We start from the raw sequence: 14,877 nt of genomic DNA on the forward strand, positions 1-14,877 counted from the left end.
GGCATGGATTTTCCCCCAGACAGGCCAGGAGGGTCATGTACTTGACCACATTTTAATTTTAGAGCTTACTACTGTGTCAGAAGAAAAAATACTTGTGTTAGACTTTGACTTCCAGAACAGATCACTTGTATTGTTCTTAACCATGAAGTGGTCACTTGTACAGTAGTAATTGAAAACTCAGTCACCTAGTAAATGCCACTTCTTATCCAGAGAGAAACCCTTGAAGAATCTGGACAGCACTATTCTGTCCTTCTTAGAGTGAACTTGTTGACTTTCAACCTCCCCAACCTCTCTAGTTGCTCTTCACATATCATATGACTTCACTTCCTACAGCATTCTGATTGATGTCCTCTGTACATAGCCAGTTTGGCTGAGAGAGTACTTAAAGCATGTCCCAGAATGGGACACAAAAGTCTAATTGTGAGGATTGAGCAGTATACCCTCTATTGCCTGGACCTTAACTTTAGGGTTAATGGAGGTAGAGGTCTGTGCCTGGAACTTATATCACTTACATCCACGAAAGGTTAAGAATGCGTTATTTAGCCTTTGTGGCCAATATTGTATGAACAGAGATCCCCTTATCTCCTATCCCATCCACCCACATACACTCAACTTTCACAGGTGTTACTACAAAATACCACCTACCCAGTTCTCTTCTAATACTTAATCTATTATCTGAAGCACAAAGACGTTATGGGTTTCATTCCAAAGTATCAGCTCTTTTGATGGTTAATCTGGATTGCTAACTTAATTGGATTAAGAGATGCCTAAGATATTAAGAGGTATCTGGGTGAGATTTTAGAGTTGGACTTTTGGGAAATCCTGAAGTTGTTAAGATAGGAACTCTTGGAAATGGAATAAATGTATTTTGTATTGTGAGATGACCATGAGCGTTTGGGGCCCAGGGGCAGATTGTTATGGTTTGGACATGAGGTGTCCCCGAAAAGCTCACATGTAAGAAAATACAGGATGTTCAGAGGTGAAAAGATTAGATCATGAGATCTGTAATCTAATCAGTAGATAGATTCATTTGATGGATTAAAAATTTGAATGAATTAATGAATAGTAGCCTTAGGCATATAGGGCGTGGCCAGAGCGAGTAAGCCATGCTCTTAGGATCATATTATCCTGAGCTCCTTGCACTCTGGTTCTCTCTGCTTCCTGGTTGCCATGTCTGAGCTACTCACTTTGCCACGCCTTTCCACCATGATGTTCTGGTTCACCTTTGGCCTAGAGTAACAGAGTCTGCTGACCAAGGTCTCAGCCTCTGAAACTGTGAGCCAAAAAAAAACTTTTCCTCCTCTAAGTTGTTCTAACTGAGTGTATAGATCAGAGGATGCTAAGCTGTCTAACACAGCTGTCTCTTCCAATTTTTGATTTCTACACATTTGAATTTGTCCCATTAATTGCCTCATCCAGGGACTTAATTAATAAAACTTAGAAGAGAATAGGCATGACAGCAAGGTCTCGTGGCACAACCTTCTAGACTTACCTCTGACTTCCTCCATGATGCAGAATGATTGACTGCCTGCAGTAGGATGACCATCCTGGTTCCTGGGAATGTGGGATTTTCAATGCCAAACCTGGGACAGTCTTTAGAAAATGGGAATGTTTGGTCACCCTAACCTTTAGTGTGCCTCCTTCTGTGCTGGGCACCGGAGAATGGCTGAAAATAAACCATGGTCTCTTCCCACAAGCATTTCACAACCACTAATTTAGTTTTTCTCAAACTTCTTTAAGATTTCCTTTTATATTCTACTTTTCCATGGCAGTCAAGAAGATTGATTTAGTTTTACTGTCTGTACTTTATATTAGGAAAAAAAAAACTGGATATGTCTAGTTTTATTTTTTCAAAGTATAAACCCTCACAACTTAGAAATCATACTTAGTTCCTGGTTACTGAAACCAGAGAAATAGTGACTTTAAAATAATGGAAAAGTTTTCTTTTTCTCATGGAACTAGAAGTCTGGAAGAGGTTTCCCAGGGCTGTTAAAATAGTTCCATGATATAATCAGAGATCCTGACTCTTCCTCTCTTCTGACCCGGACACCTTAGCCTGTGCTTGTCTTTTTCTGCTTATAAAGGGGCTGATCCTTACCCTTTCTCTTGGTAGAAAGAAGGCTAAGAGCAGAGCCAGGGGCAAAAGTTGAAAGTCAGCCAAGTTAGCAGCCTTTAAAGGATTTTCCCCAAAGATCCACCCAACTTCCACTAATATCCCACCGAACAGAACTTAGTTGTTCATTTACTTTTTCCTGCAAGGGAAGATGAAAGATGTGATTGTTGAGCTGGACAAATTGCTACCATCACTGCTGCCACCAGCACACCACTGAAATTTACTCAATCAAGGAAGAAGTGAGAATTCGGTATTGCAGAAGAATTAGCTTTGCAAACCTGACCTCTCCCCAAATTGCAAACTGCCTACCTTCTAGTTCCACTTGGTTCTGCCCCCAGAAATTTCTCTGTGTGAAATCAAGATTGTAGAAAGTCAATAAGGTACTGCTGATCTACCATTGTAATTATAACCTTGTCATGGAGATCTACAGGCAACCCTAGCTCAACTAATAGGATTTTCATGGATTTATGAATAACCAAATGACCAAAAGGGGTGACTGTCACTTAACATTTACAGTCTGATAAAGAGACATAAAGTTATTGAATTATTTTTCATTTCTCATTTTTTTTCTTTTTCTTTTTTACACTCACAGATATATCCTCTAAAGAAAGCAACAGCTATTAAACTAAATAAAAGTTATAATTAAGCAAGTGAATATGTTAAATTACATAGTTAAAGAGAAATAAAGGCATTTTATTAGCATATTGTGAATAATGTTTATTATTTCATTAAACTGAAATACTATTCTAGATACAGCATTTCTTTGGGGGAAGGCCAGTGCCATTCCACTCTCTAAAGCAGGGGCATTTTCTGACCTTTCTATGGAAGCTGGGAAATTATTTGATTATAAAGCACCAAGTGGATTAGCTAAAAGCTACAGTCTATGGGCTCTTGCCATTTCAACATTTAACGAGGGATTTTAAAGTATAGTTGTTTTAACTAAAGGATACTTGTTATGTGGACTCATTGTTAAATTACATTTGTCGTGTTTGGGTTGGGATAATAGAATTCAATCCCTGGACCTCTCTCTCCCATAGGTGGACAAACCCCTTTCAGACTACATCTAATTTAAGTCATGCATTCAGGTAAAGACTGACAGTACTGTAACTAATAATTAGGGCCATTTTTCATTTTGATGTCCCAGGCATTATGCAAAGAATATTAATTCCTCATCCCTGACCCTCATGTCAAATGCAGGGCAGAGACATTTTACAGTTAAGGAAAGTAAGGTCAGAAAAGTTGTATGATTTCTCCAATGCTACATTCAAGCTTATTTACCCAAGTCTCCATGGTCTAGCCTGTCTTTCTGGAATACTTCTCTGCCTTATTCAAAAGTCCTGTGAGAGCCCCTCAGCAACCAGATTATTAGTCATTTCTCTTTTAAGATTATAAACCCCCTACCTTTGGAGTAAGAAATCCAAGAAAGAATCTTGACTTGATTTGTCACTTACCAGTTGTGTGGGCTTAAATTTATCATTTCCCTTCTAGAAGCCTCAGTGATTAAAGAGGATAACTTACTGTTAAAGACTCAGAAGATAACAGGGACTCAATCAACATCAGTTGAATCAGGTATTCATCAGAGTCAACATTGACCGAGTTCATGATCACTTCAATGACTTACAAAAAATGTCAATAGGGGTCAATTGATAGGACTAATTTGTTATCTGAGCCTGTTATGGCTGACTGAAACAGAATATCATAAACTGGGTAACCAATCAACAAGACAAATCTATTTCTCATGGTTTAGTAGCTGTGAAGTCCAAGATCAAGATGCTGGCTGATTTGGTATCTGATAAGACTGAACTTTCTGATTGATAGACAGCTGTCTTGCTGTGCAGTCATGTGGTGAAAGACAGCAGAGAGATCTCGGGACCCTCTCAGCTCTCATCACCTTGGGGAAGGTAGGATTTCAACATAGAATTTGGGTGAATGCAAACATTTAGTCCCTACTAATTTCAAAGTGTCCTCGTGTTATTAGCAAAGTTTAAAGAAGTGGTATTTGGAAGAGAGGCGTTTTATGGAGACATGGTTGTACAATGGGAAGAGCCTCACTTTGGAAATTAGTGGGTGGGGGAGAGAGGATTTGAGCCTCAGAGTGCAGTGTCTAGGGTGGTGAGTCACCTGCTGGAGCCAGAGAGTGCTGATGATCTGGGGTTTGGAGAGGCAGTAGTCCTGAAAGTCGGTGTAGATAAATGCCAGCTTTCAAATAGCTTTTAGAAAGGGGCAGAGTACACTGTGTAAGGGATCTACTCAAGTTTGGGGTCTCCAGAAATAAACACTGAGAAACAGTTTAGGGGGAAAGTAACTCTTTAGGGATCATCATTGATGAAAGGAACCCTCAAGCAAACTGGCCAAGCCTTTATATTTCTTATTGAATGAAAGTAGTTCTCCCTGTTGATTACAGAAAATCCCTCCTTGGATTGGGACCTAGGTGGCACATCTTAGTTTCAAACGTCTCAGGACCATATTGGGTTTTACAGTTATGAATCTAGGAGGCCAAGAGCTTCGATCAGGAGATCAGATGTGAGCTTGGAATGCTTCTCCTTTATTCTGCCATCTCTGACTTTGAATGCATCACGTGGCTGTCTGTACCTAACAATTTCCCTGTCTATGGAATGGGGTGTGACCTTCATGACCTCCAAACTCCATCCAGTCCCTGTTGTTCTCCAGGTCTTCAGCTTAATTCATTGATTCAATCAACAAGTATTTACAATGGTTACTATTGTGTCCGCCACTTACAAACTTACTAATAGACAGAAGTCCCACCCTGGAGTAGCTTGAGAGCTCTCTTTAATATGAGGAAATGCAATAAATAATCAATAAAATATAATCAATAAAAAATCAATGAAATTCCTCAGCTAGCTCCCTGAAACATTTTTTTTAATATTTATTTTTTAGTTGTAGTTGGACACAGTACCTTTATTTTAATTATTTATTTTTATGTGGTGCTAAGGATCAAACCCAGGGCCTGCTGAGCCACAACCCCAGCCCCTCCCTATAACATTTCATTATAATATTTCAAGCAATGGAATTTGATATTTAGAATATCAGGGAAAATATGTCATATCCTAAAAGTAGTTTGACAAATTATTGACGGGTCCATATCAGAGTTTCCACACACTGCACCACCAATAAGATATTCTTTCTCTGTTTTGTCTATAAGGGCTAATAAAATTATTGACAATTTTTCCTTATTGACAAAGGCCAGGGAGAAAATTAAAGTCCAGAGAGAAGAAAATAAAATACAACTTCAGAAATTTGGGTTGAAAATATGTCAATACTTTTCTCAGTGATTCAGCCAGAAAGTTATTAAAACCATGATCATAACACAAGATATGGAAACAAATAAAGAATTCATCTCATATGTGCTTTGATATTACAGTTTTCTTTTCCATTATTGTGACAGGAGTTGGATGGGCAGAAAATTTTCCATGAAACTGTCTTTCTCCCTTTTTCTTTACTTTTTATTTAGATCATACAAAAATTCTAGGAATTTTTATAAGAGCACTGTTTGACTCATTGGAAAACATTTCTTACCACACCCAATTCCTTATATAAGTAGAGCATTAATATGCTCACAGAGCTGTTTCTTACAACAATGAACTCAAAGGTCAATCCATTTATGGAAGAAAACAAAACAAAAAATAAACACAATGGGGGAAGTTAGGGAAACTGGCACATAAATAATCCAAGTATCCAGCCCGGTGGAGGGATACATTTGGAGCATGAATTAGTAGAACATAGATCTTTGTTATCAACATGTAATAATTATTTGGAGGTACAGTGTGATAATTAGATAATTTTACAATTCACAATGATCAAATCAGAATAATTAGCATTTCCAACTTCTGAAACAGGTATCATTTGTATGTGTGACCCTTCAAATGCATCTCTTCTAGTTCTTTATAAAATAGATGTTTGTGAACCATAGTAACCCTACTATGTTGTAGAACATTAGAACTTGTTGCCCCTATGTAATCATATTTTGGGCTCATTATCTAACCTCCCTCTATTCCCCTGCCTCTCCCCTTCCTAACCTCTAGTGACATTTTTCCTACTCTTTGTGTGTGTGTGTGTGTGTGTGTGTGTGTGTGTGTGTGTAAGATCAACTTTTTTAGCTTCCATATATGAGAACATGCAGTATTTGTCTTTGTTCCTGACTCACTTCACTTAGCATACTATCCTCATGTTCCATCATGTTGCCACAAATGACAGGATTTCATTCTTTTATGGATAAATAATATTCCACCGCATATAAGCACATTTTCTTTATTCATTCACCCATTGATGGACACCTCAGTTGATTTCATATATTAACTACCCAAAATATGGGCATGCAGGTAGATGAGGTGGTCATTCTAACTACCACATATCCCTTTTAAATTCGCTCAACAACCTAATTGTGCTAGTTAGTTTATTGCAATTTTAGGTGAAAACAAGAATATATTTTGCAAGTAAGTGCTGGCCAGGATATGGAGAAAGAGTACTCTTAGGCACTGTTGGTAGGAATGTAAATTAGTATGTCCATTATAGGAAACAGTATGGAGTTTCCTCAAAAATCTTAAGACTTGAACTACTATATGCTCTGCTACTACTGGGTACACAGCCAAAGGAGATATAGTCATTTTATTTATATATATTGTTATGGGCTGGTTTAAAAATTAGGCCAACGTGACCTCATTTTGTTCAGACATCTCACCATGTGTGGAATTGGCTCCTCTTTCCTCATGAGCCCACTCGCATTGAAGTGGACATCTCCACCCTCACCCACTTGCAGCCTGACCATAATATCTTTTGAAGTACGAAGCTAATGCAAGCTTGCTTCCTAAGTACAAAGGGTGCAAATTCTGAGAATGTGACTTGGTAATTTCCACTTTATGAAATATGTCTTATGATTATACTTGCTTCTCACGCCATCCTTCATTATGATTTTTGTTTGTTTGTTTTTAAGCTGCTCCCCACATGTGTTTGGGGTTGTGGGCTGCAGAACTATCTGCTTTCTGCTCCCTTGGCCTTGACCAGAATAGATCCTTTGTTTTTACTTCAAAAAGACCTGGAGTTTTATTTGGGATTTTGGAATAGTGCCTTAACAATATAAATATTTCTGTTTCCTTATATGCGTGTGCATGTGTGTGTGTGTATCCCAAATTTATTGCAGCACTATTCACAATAGCTAAAATATAGAAAGAACCCAGATGCCCTTCAATGTGTAAATAGAAATTGTACACACACACACATAATGAAATATTAATATTCAGTCATAAAAAATGAAGTCCTGTCATTTGCAGCAACATGGATGGAACTGGAGGTCAGTATGTTAATAAATGAAAAAAACTAGATGCAGAAAAACAAATATAACAAGTTATCACTTATTTATAGACACTAGTAAGTCAATCTCATAGAAGTGCAGAATGTTCTAGTGGTCACCAGAGACAGGGAAGGGGAGCAACTGAAAAAGGTCCACAAGGGGCACGGGAACACTGTTGCAGTGTGGCAAACACTTCTGGTTCTTCTAGCACAGTTCAGCAACTAGTGGTTAAAGCCATCGATGAAGTATTTAAAAAATGTCTAGAAAAGAAGAGTAGAAAATTCCCAACACATTAAATAATTAATATTTGAATTAATGGAAATAAATATTTAATATCCAAATTTGATTATTATACATTGTATATATGTATTGAATTACCATAATGTACCCCATAAAAATGTACAGATACCATGTCTCCATAAAAATAAATAAATAAATAAGTAAGTTTTGGGGGAAAGTATACTTTGAAAAGGGATCTTGATTTTGAGAATTTTGAGAGAAGGAATCTTGATTTATTAATATTTAATCACTTGATGAATGTTCAATTAGCAAATGGAGTTTTGATAGGATGATTGTAATATGATTCAATAATAGTTAACTTTCATTTTCAGAAAAAGACATAAATCTCACAAGCTCAAGTTGTAAACAAGATTTAAGAAAATCATTGCGACACATTGCAGCAGATCGCTGAGCTCTGTTTCCCTAGCTGGAGCAGAAGAGACAACATTAGCACTGCACAAATACATCTCTCACTTTCTTGGTATGTGCTCCACTGAAACTCATCCTCTGCGTTCTGGAGAACTCTTTTCTGTGCCAGAAACAGGCCCCTGAATGGAAGAAACACCACTAGGTTTGAGACTGAGTGGGTCTCCAGTCCTGTCCAGGACTTGCAGAATGCATCCAGGTCTCATATACTGAGGAATCTGCTTTGGGAAATAGCAGAGGAGGTCATCCAGCCTGGATCTCCTGCTGAGAACAACTAGCAAATTCCAACAATAATAACCATCAACTTGGAGGCTTAAAGAGCTCCTGCCACAGTGAAAAATGATGGAGACAAGAGACTCTGTCCAGAGGAAGGAAACCCAGCTGAGCCAGGCAGGGGGCAGCTTTCACACAGAGGCATCTGCTGGTTCCCAGGGAGAAGGCAGTGGTGATAAAAACTTGAGATTTGAGCTGGGAGTGTGGCTCAGTGGGAGAGTGCTCACCCAGCACAGATGAAGTCTTGGGCTGGATCCCTAGCATGGGCCGGGGGTGGGGCGGGGAGGTGGGGGGAAGAATCCAGAATCACAGGCCTGGTGGACCAAAACTGAAGTTCAGGTGTCACGGTGGAGTGGGGTTGGGAAGAAAATCCAGATTTGTGGTTGGGCCAACAAAACTTTATCACTCAGAAAGAACCTTAAATAGAACAGTCCGCAGAGAGCAAAACCCTTTAGAATGGTTTGCATCTCTGATTGCATTAGGTGATGAGAGATCTCCAGTCCCTCTCTGTGCATCCTAGAAGCAAATTTCCACCACAGAAAACACAGTGTTGGAGTGGCTTACAAAGTCTCAACATAGGCAAAGCTAACATCTACTAGGGGAGAAGCCAGGATAGTGATTATGCTCAAAGAGAAACAAGGGATGGCAGCTGGGAGGGAATAAGAAGAACTTGTGGGCAGATAATTCTTTTCTCTCTTTTGACCTGGGTGGAGATATGTGAGACTTAAGAATTTCATAAGAATTCTTTAAGCTTCTGAATTTCATTGACACCTACCAGGGTCTGTGTAGCTGAGCTAGTGAGGCCTCCTGCAAACCCCTCCTAGTTCTAGTACTTCATACCCAGCTGCCCCATGCTGGGCTGTGCCTGTGGCCCCCATCTGCCCTGCCTGTGAACTTAGAGGCTCCCAGACAACCCCACCATCAATGTGCACTGCTCCTTTGCCCAGTGATTCAATAGTATAGAACGTCTGCAAAAAGCTGATTGCATACCCTTCTCCAAGAGAGGGTTGCCAGATTCAGCAGATAAAAATATAAGCTGCCCAGCTACATTTGAATTTCAAATAAACAACAAATAAAAAATTAGGTTGTTTATCTTACATTTAACTGGACATCCAATATTTTATCTGATAACCCCACTCCAAGCTTATTATTTCCTTTTTTTCATCTGAATTTAGAGAGCTGGGACAAAGAGAGAAAAACAATAAACCAGCTCAGAAAGAATCTGAGGACCACTGTCACTTTTTTTTTTTAAACTTTGTAGTTTATTGAATTAAATCTTAGTTTGAAAGAAGGTATAAGATAATTTGAACATGGTTTTGAAATTCAGATCCAACAATATTCAGATCCAAAAATTTCATCAGCACCATGAACGAAAGCAACAGAAGTCTGTATTCCAGAAAGGAGAGAGATCTGTTTCTGTATTTTCCCTTTTTTCAAAGGTGGACAAGATCCCTTTGTGATCCAGGCTTGTACTGTCCAATATGTTGGGCACCAGCCACTTGTGGATACTTATTCATTATGATGAAACAAAGTAAAACTTCTATTCCTCAGACACATCAGCCACACAACAAGTACTCAATAAATGCATATGGCTAGTGGCTATCACATTGGATAATGCTAATTAGAAAACTTCCCCATTGACACAGACCCTCCTGTTAGACAGCAGTGCTCTAGATCATCTGTCTTGTGGACATGAGGAAAGAAATGACAAATTGTTTTTCAGGCACTGTTTCTAAGGCCAAAAATGAGGCTTTGTATGGAGCAGTACCGAGCTACCCTTGGAACATACCTGGGTCTTTTCTTTCTTCCCCAGAGTCATGAAACTCTGTCTTGATATCACACATATTAGAAGCATTTTATCATATTTACCAAGTGGTTGGTTAGAGACCCCTGGGAACTAAGAGGCCTCTGCAGTGGGAGACAGAAGATGGGGGGGGGGGTCTCACAGTTTTTTTGCAGTGGTTTGTCCTGAGACCTAGACCCAGGTCTTTCCCTCTTGGGGTCTCATATTTCCTCCCATAAAGTCATATTTTGTTCTTATTAAAGTAAAATTCAAAACTGAATCTTGAACAAACCGGCACTATCATCTGCAGAGTGAAATTCAATCTGAGTCCCATGTTGTGTGATTCTCTACAAAAACATCAAGTCTCTCTCAGTGCGAATTTCCCAAAAGTAACATAGTTTTCATTCCTCAGGGCAGCCACGGCCTCGGAGTTCAGAAACTGAGGTGATACTTCCAGATTTGGATTTTGGTTTATTATTTGCATCTGGCCAGAATTTCTTGGAAAAGAGCCTGGAATCAAAACCAAGAAGACATTGATTTAAATCTTGACTGTGAAATATTGAATAACTTACTTAACCACTTTATACCTCAGTTTTTTCATCAGTAAAATAAAAAATAATCACACCAGTATCATACGTTTATTAAGAGTACCAATTAAGAACACACTTGAGATGCTAATAAAAGAAAAAAAATATTAAATAGTATCTGTCATTGACAATGGTTTTTATCTTAGTTTTTTTAGTTATCCAAAAGAGAAAATAATAGTGATTATATTAATTTCAACAGCTATAAATGCTTTCCAGTATTATATCTTATTACTTGTCTCATTTGGAAAGCATTTTTAATATATCATTTTTAATATTGGTCAGAAAGGTGTACAGTATCTTTTTTGTTCACCTCTAAGGTGTTAATGAAAATCTGTGACTTTCCAAAAAATCCTCAAATAACAAATATTAGAGTTTTCTGTTACAAGATAAACCACAAAAGAATTTACTGGCTTAAACAATTAATTATTATTTCTCCTGGTCCTAGAGGTCGGCTGTCTTAGCTGGAAGGTCACACTTTGGGTTATTCATGGAGTAGTCAGCTGGGCATAGTCACTGAAGGATTAACTGAGTTGGATTTTTTTTTTAAAAATAATTAAATAGAGCTGAAGCCAGTTAAGCCAGTAAAACAAAAATGGTGTGTGTTGGGGGATCCACAGGGAGAAGGAAAGAAAAAACAAAAGGAAGGAAGGAAAAAAAATTATTCAGAAACTACTGTAATTGGAGAAGAGACGTCAGTACAGAATTAGGCTCAATTTTGACTATAGCAAGACCAAGTGGAGATCTATAGCCAAGGAACAGATTGAAGAATTTATTGGATGGAAAATTACTAAGAAGGAACACAAAGGGCAGGGAAGATTCTTGCTAGACTGGCCAAACAGAACTCTTGTTGAAGGCAGGCCAGAATGACCAGATGTCCAGGGCAGGAGGTAAAGAATTTGATTAGCTATCATGAAGACTGATCAGATATCAAGGGTGGGGGGATTCTAAACTGACTTAGCAGGATTCTTGCTAAAACTGGACTGTGCCGATCTGGCAAGAATGGGCTAAGCCTGAGGCTTAGTCAAGAAGAAGACTTAGAACAGTTTGGTTAAGAAAAGAACCTTGGTCAATGTCCAGGATGCGTGGTTTAATTGACAGTCAGTTCATCCTCGCTGGGAGTCTAGCAGGAGTAGTTAAGTCAGCAGATATTGTCCTTCATATGGCCTGAGCTTTTCACAGCAGGTCAGACAAGTTCTGAGTGAGAAAGTCCTAGGAGGAAGCATCCAAGAGACTCAGGAGGAAACTAAGTTGTCTTATGGTTTGACCGCAGTGGTCTTAGGATGTCACTTCCAATGCATATTATGAGTCAACAAGTCACTAACAAGAGATTCAAGGGGAGGGAAATAATATTCTACCACTTAATATGAAGAGCATAGGGAAGGAACTTATGAAAGTCATTTTTGGAAATGATTACAACATTCCTATGTCAAGTTGTACTATGCACAATTACTTCTAAAACATAAATATTCCGATCATTCATCAACAGAAGAGAAAGAAAGCTGATAATCTGTCTATATGCACACCTGCAGGTTGCACTGTTTCATTTATAAGGGGCCCAAATGGAATGAGGGTCTTATAAGAAGCTAATAGAGAGGACTGAGGAACATGGACTCATTGACTTGCTAGAGAAATGTCCAAATAAGCAGTATAGGTGTCTCCAGAAAGACAAAGTCAACTATTAATAAAAATGGAAATATATGTGTGAATGATGACTGAAAACTTGATAAAAAATATTCTAAAAGTCATCTCCTCTTGGTAAATGGTTGTAGATGCTCCAGTGAGAGTTTAAACAAAGGTGAAAATATTCATAAAGCTGTTAACCACATCAGGAACACATCACATCTCTGACCAAGTTACAAACACATCTGCTTAGTTCAGAGAAGTAGCCAAATACACGACAAAGCACACAAGTTCTTGTCCCTATGTAGAAAAGTAACTTAAACATCAAAAGCTCATAAATTTTATTTATTTATCTCCAAACAGCATCTCCAGATAAAACATGAAACCCCATCAGACCAAATTTAAATTTCAAATAAACAAAGAGTAATGTTTTAGTATAATGTCTTAGTTATTGAATGAGAGACATACTTACACTAACAATAATTCTCAATTTATCTGAAATTTTTAATTTAACTAGATATCCTATATTTTTGTTTGCTCAATCTGTAAACTTATCCCTGAAAAAACAGATTTGATTTTATATTTTTTCCTTAACCATCTAAGCATAGAATAACTTTTGCATTTATTTCAAAATTATTTTACTGTTATCATTTAATCCTTTCCTGTGTCTCCTGGTAACCTAATTAAAATTATCACAGGAAAACTGATAATGAACTTCCTATAGGATTAAAGGCAGGATGATCAATATTGTCAACACACAGGACACTTTCAAAGGCTATTGAGGTAAATATGTTATTTAACTTTTCTCAGTAGCTTTAACGTCATTGCACATTTGAAGTATGAGTGCTTTCCTCCACGGGCAACCATTCATTCCACCTTGTTACGATTAATGCTATTTTCTTTTCTTTCTTCATCTTTGGGTAAAGATGAAAACATCTGGTCACCACATGAAAATAGTTCATCTATTTAAAGTCGAATGTTATCTCTGAGCTTTCTCTTCTTCAAGCCAAATTATGTCTGCTCGTTTTTCTTCTTTGGTTCTAGTTCCAACCCTTGTATCATTTCTTTTTTTTCTCTTCTGGCATCCTGTACATTTTCCATGTTTCTGAAGCTATACAGATGGAAATGAGAAGACCCAAAAAGTAAATATAAACACAACTATTGCTTTGATTACGTAATTCTAATCCTTAAACATGTTATTGCAAACATATGAAATACACTTAGAATGCATTGACCAAATATAGAAAAAAAACCCAATAGATACATCCAAATAAATTTTCAAAAAATATACAAATATAATTAAAGAAGTCAGGAAAAGAGGGGGTGACAAAAGCGAATCTAATTCTAAAAATAGAATTAATTTAAATAAAATAAAAATGTTTGCAACCAATCCTATCAATAATTAGATAAATGTCAAATGTAGAGATTTTCAAAATGAGTGAAAAGATTCAGCTATATACTGTCTACAAGAGGTGTCCTTCAAAATAAATACACAGGTAGGTTGAAAAAATGGTTAGAAAGATAAATAACCATACAACACTGTGCATACTTAGGCCAGAGGGTCTGTATTAATATCAGATAAAAGCCATCAAGACAATGTAACTAGAAATAAATAGTGTAACTAGATATAAGAAGAAGATTTGGGCCTGGGGGTGCAGCTTAGTGGTAGAGAGCTTGCCTAGCATGTGTGAGACCCTGGGTTCAATCCCCAGTACTGAAAAACAAAGAGGATGTTTTATAATTATAAAATAATTAATTATTCAGGAAGACTTAAAAACTAAATTTGTATGCACCTTAATACAGATCCTTAATATATTGGAAGAAACAGACAATTCTGCCATTATATTATACCCATTTTAGGTGATTTGAAAGAATTACTAGATAGACAGAAAGCACGCAAATAAGGAAAAAAACCTGTAGAAACATAGATTTTAATAACACTGTCATATATCTTGGCCTGATTAATACTTCTAGGTATTCTAGGACACCATACCCCAGAAAAGTATGATAGAAATTTTTGTACTTCTACCATTAGAAGCCATAATGTTGGGCCATAAAATAAGTCTCAATAAATTTAAAAGCTTTAAAATTATATGGTGATGATTTTTTGACAACAGAATTAATTTAAAATTCATGGATATTGTCTTTCAGAACTTTTTGCTATTGCTCATGCACATATTCCCATTTTTATTAACATATTTGACTTTACCACTGTGAGGGCCTTTACACTGTTTATATGTGCATTTCTCCAGCCAATGATCCTATTCTCTTTAATCTTTTCTACCAGCTTCTTTTAAGACACTTCCTTCTATTTGGATGTTCTGTGTAAATTAAAGATGCAGCTCCATGTGTGCATGAGGCTGTGTTAAGAGTATAGACTCTACTCTAAAAATCTATGCGTGGAAGAAGTTTCCACATTTCTATATATTTTTAAAGCAATTTGAAGTGAACTCTGAGCACTCTGGCTCGAGGGATATCACTCTCAGTC

Source organism: Marmota flaviventris, chromosome 11 (assembly GCF_047511675.1).
Source record: "Marmota flaviventris isolate mMarFla1 chromosome 11, mMarFla1.hap1, whole genome shotgun sequence".
Lineage (NCBI taxonomy): Eukaryota > Metazoa > Chordata > Mammalia > Rodentia > Sciuridae > Marmota > Marmota flaviventris.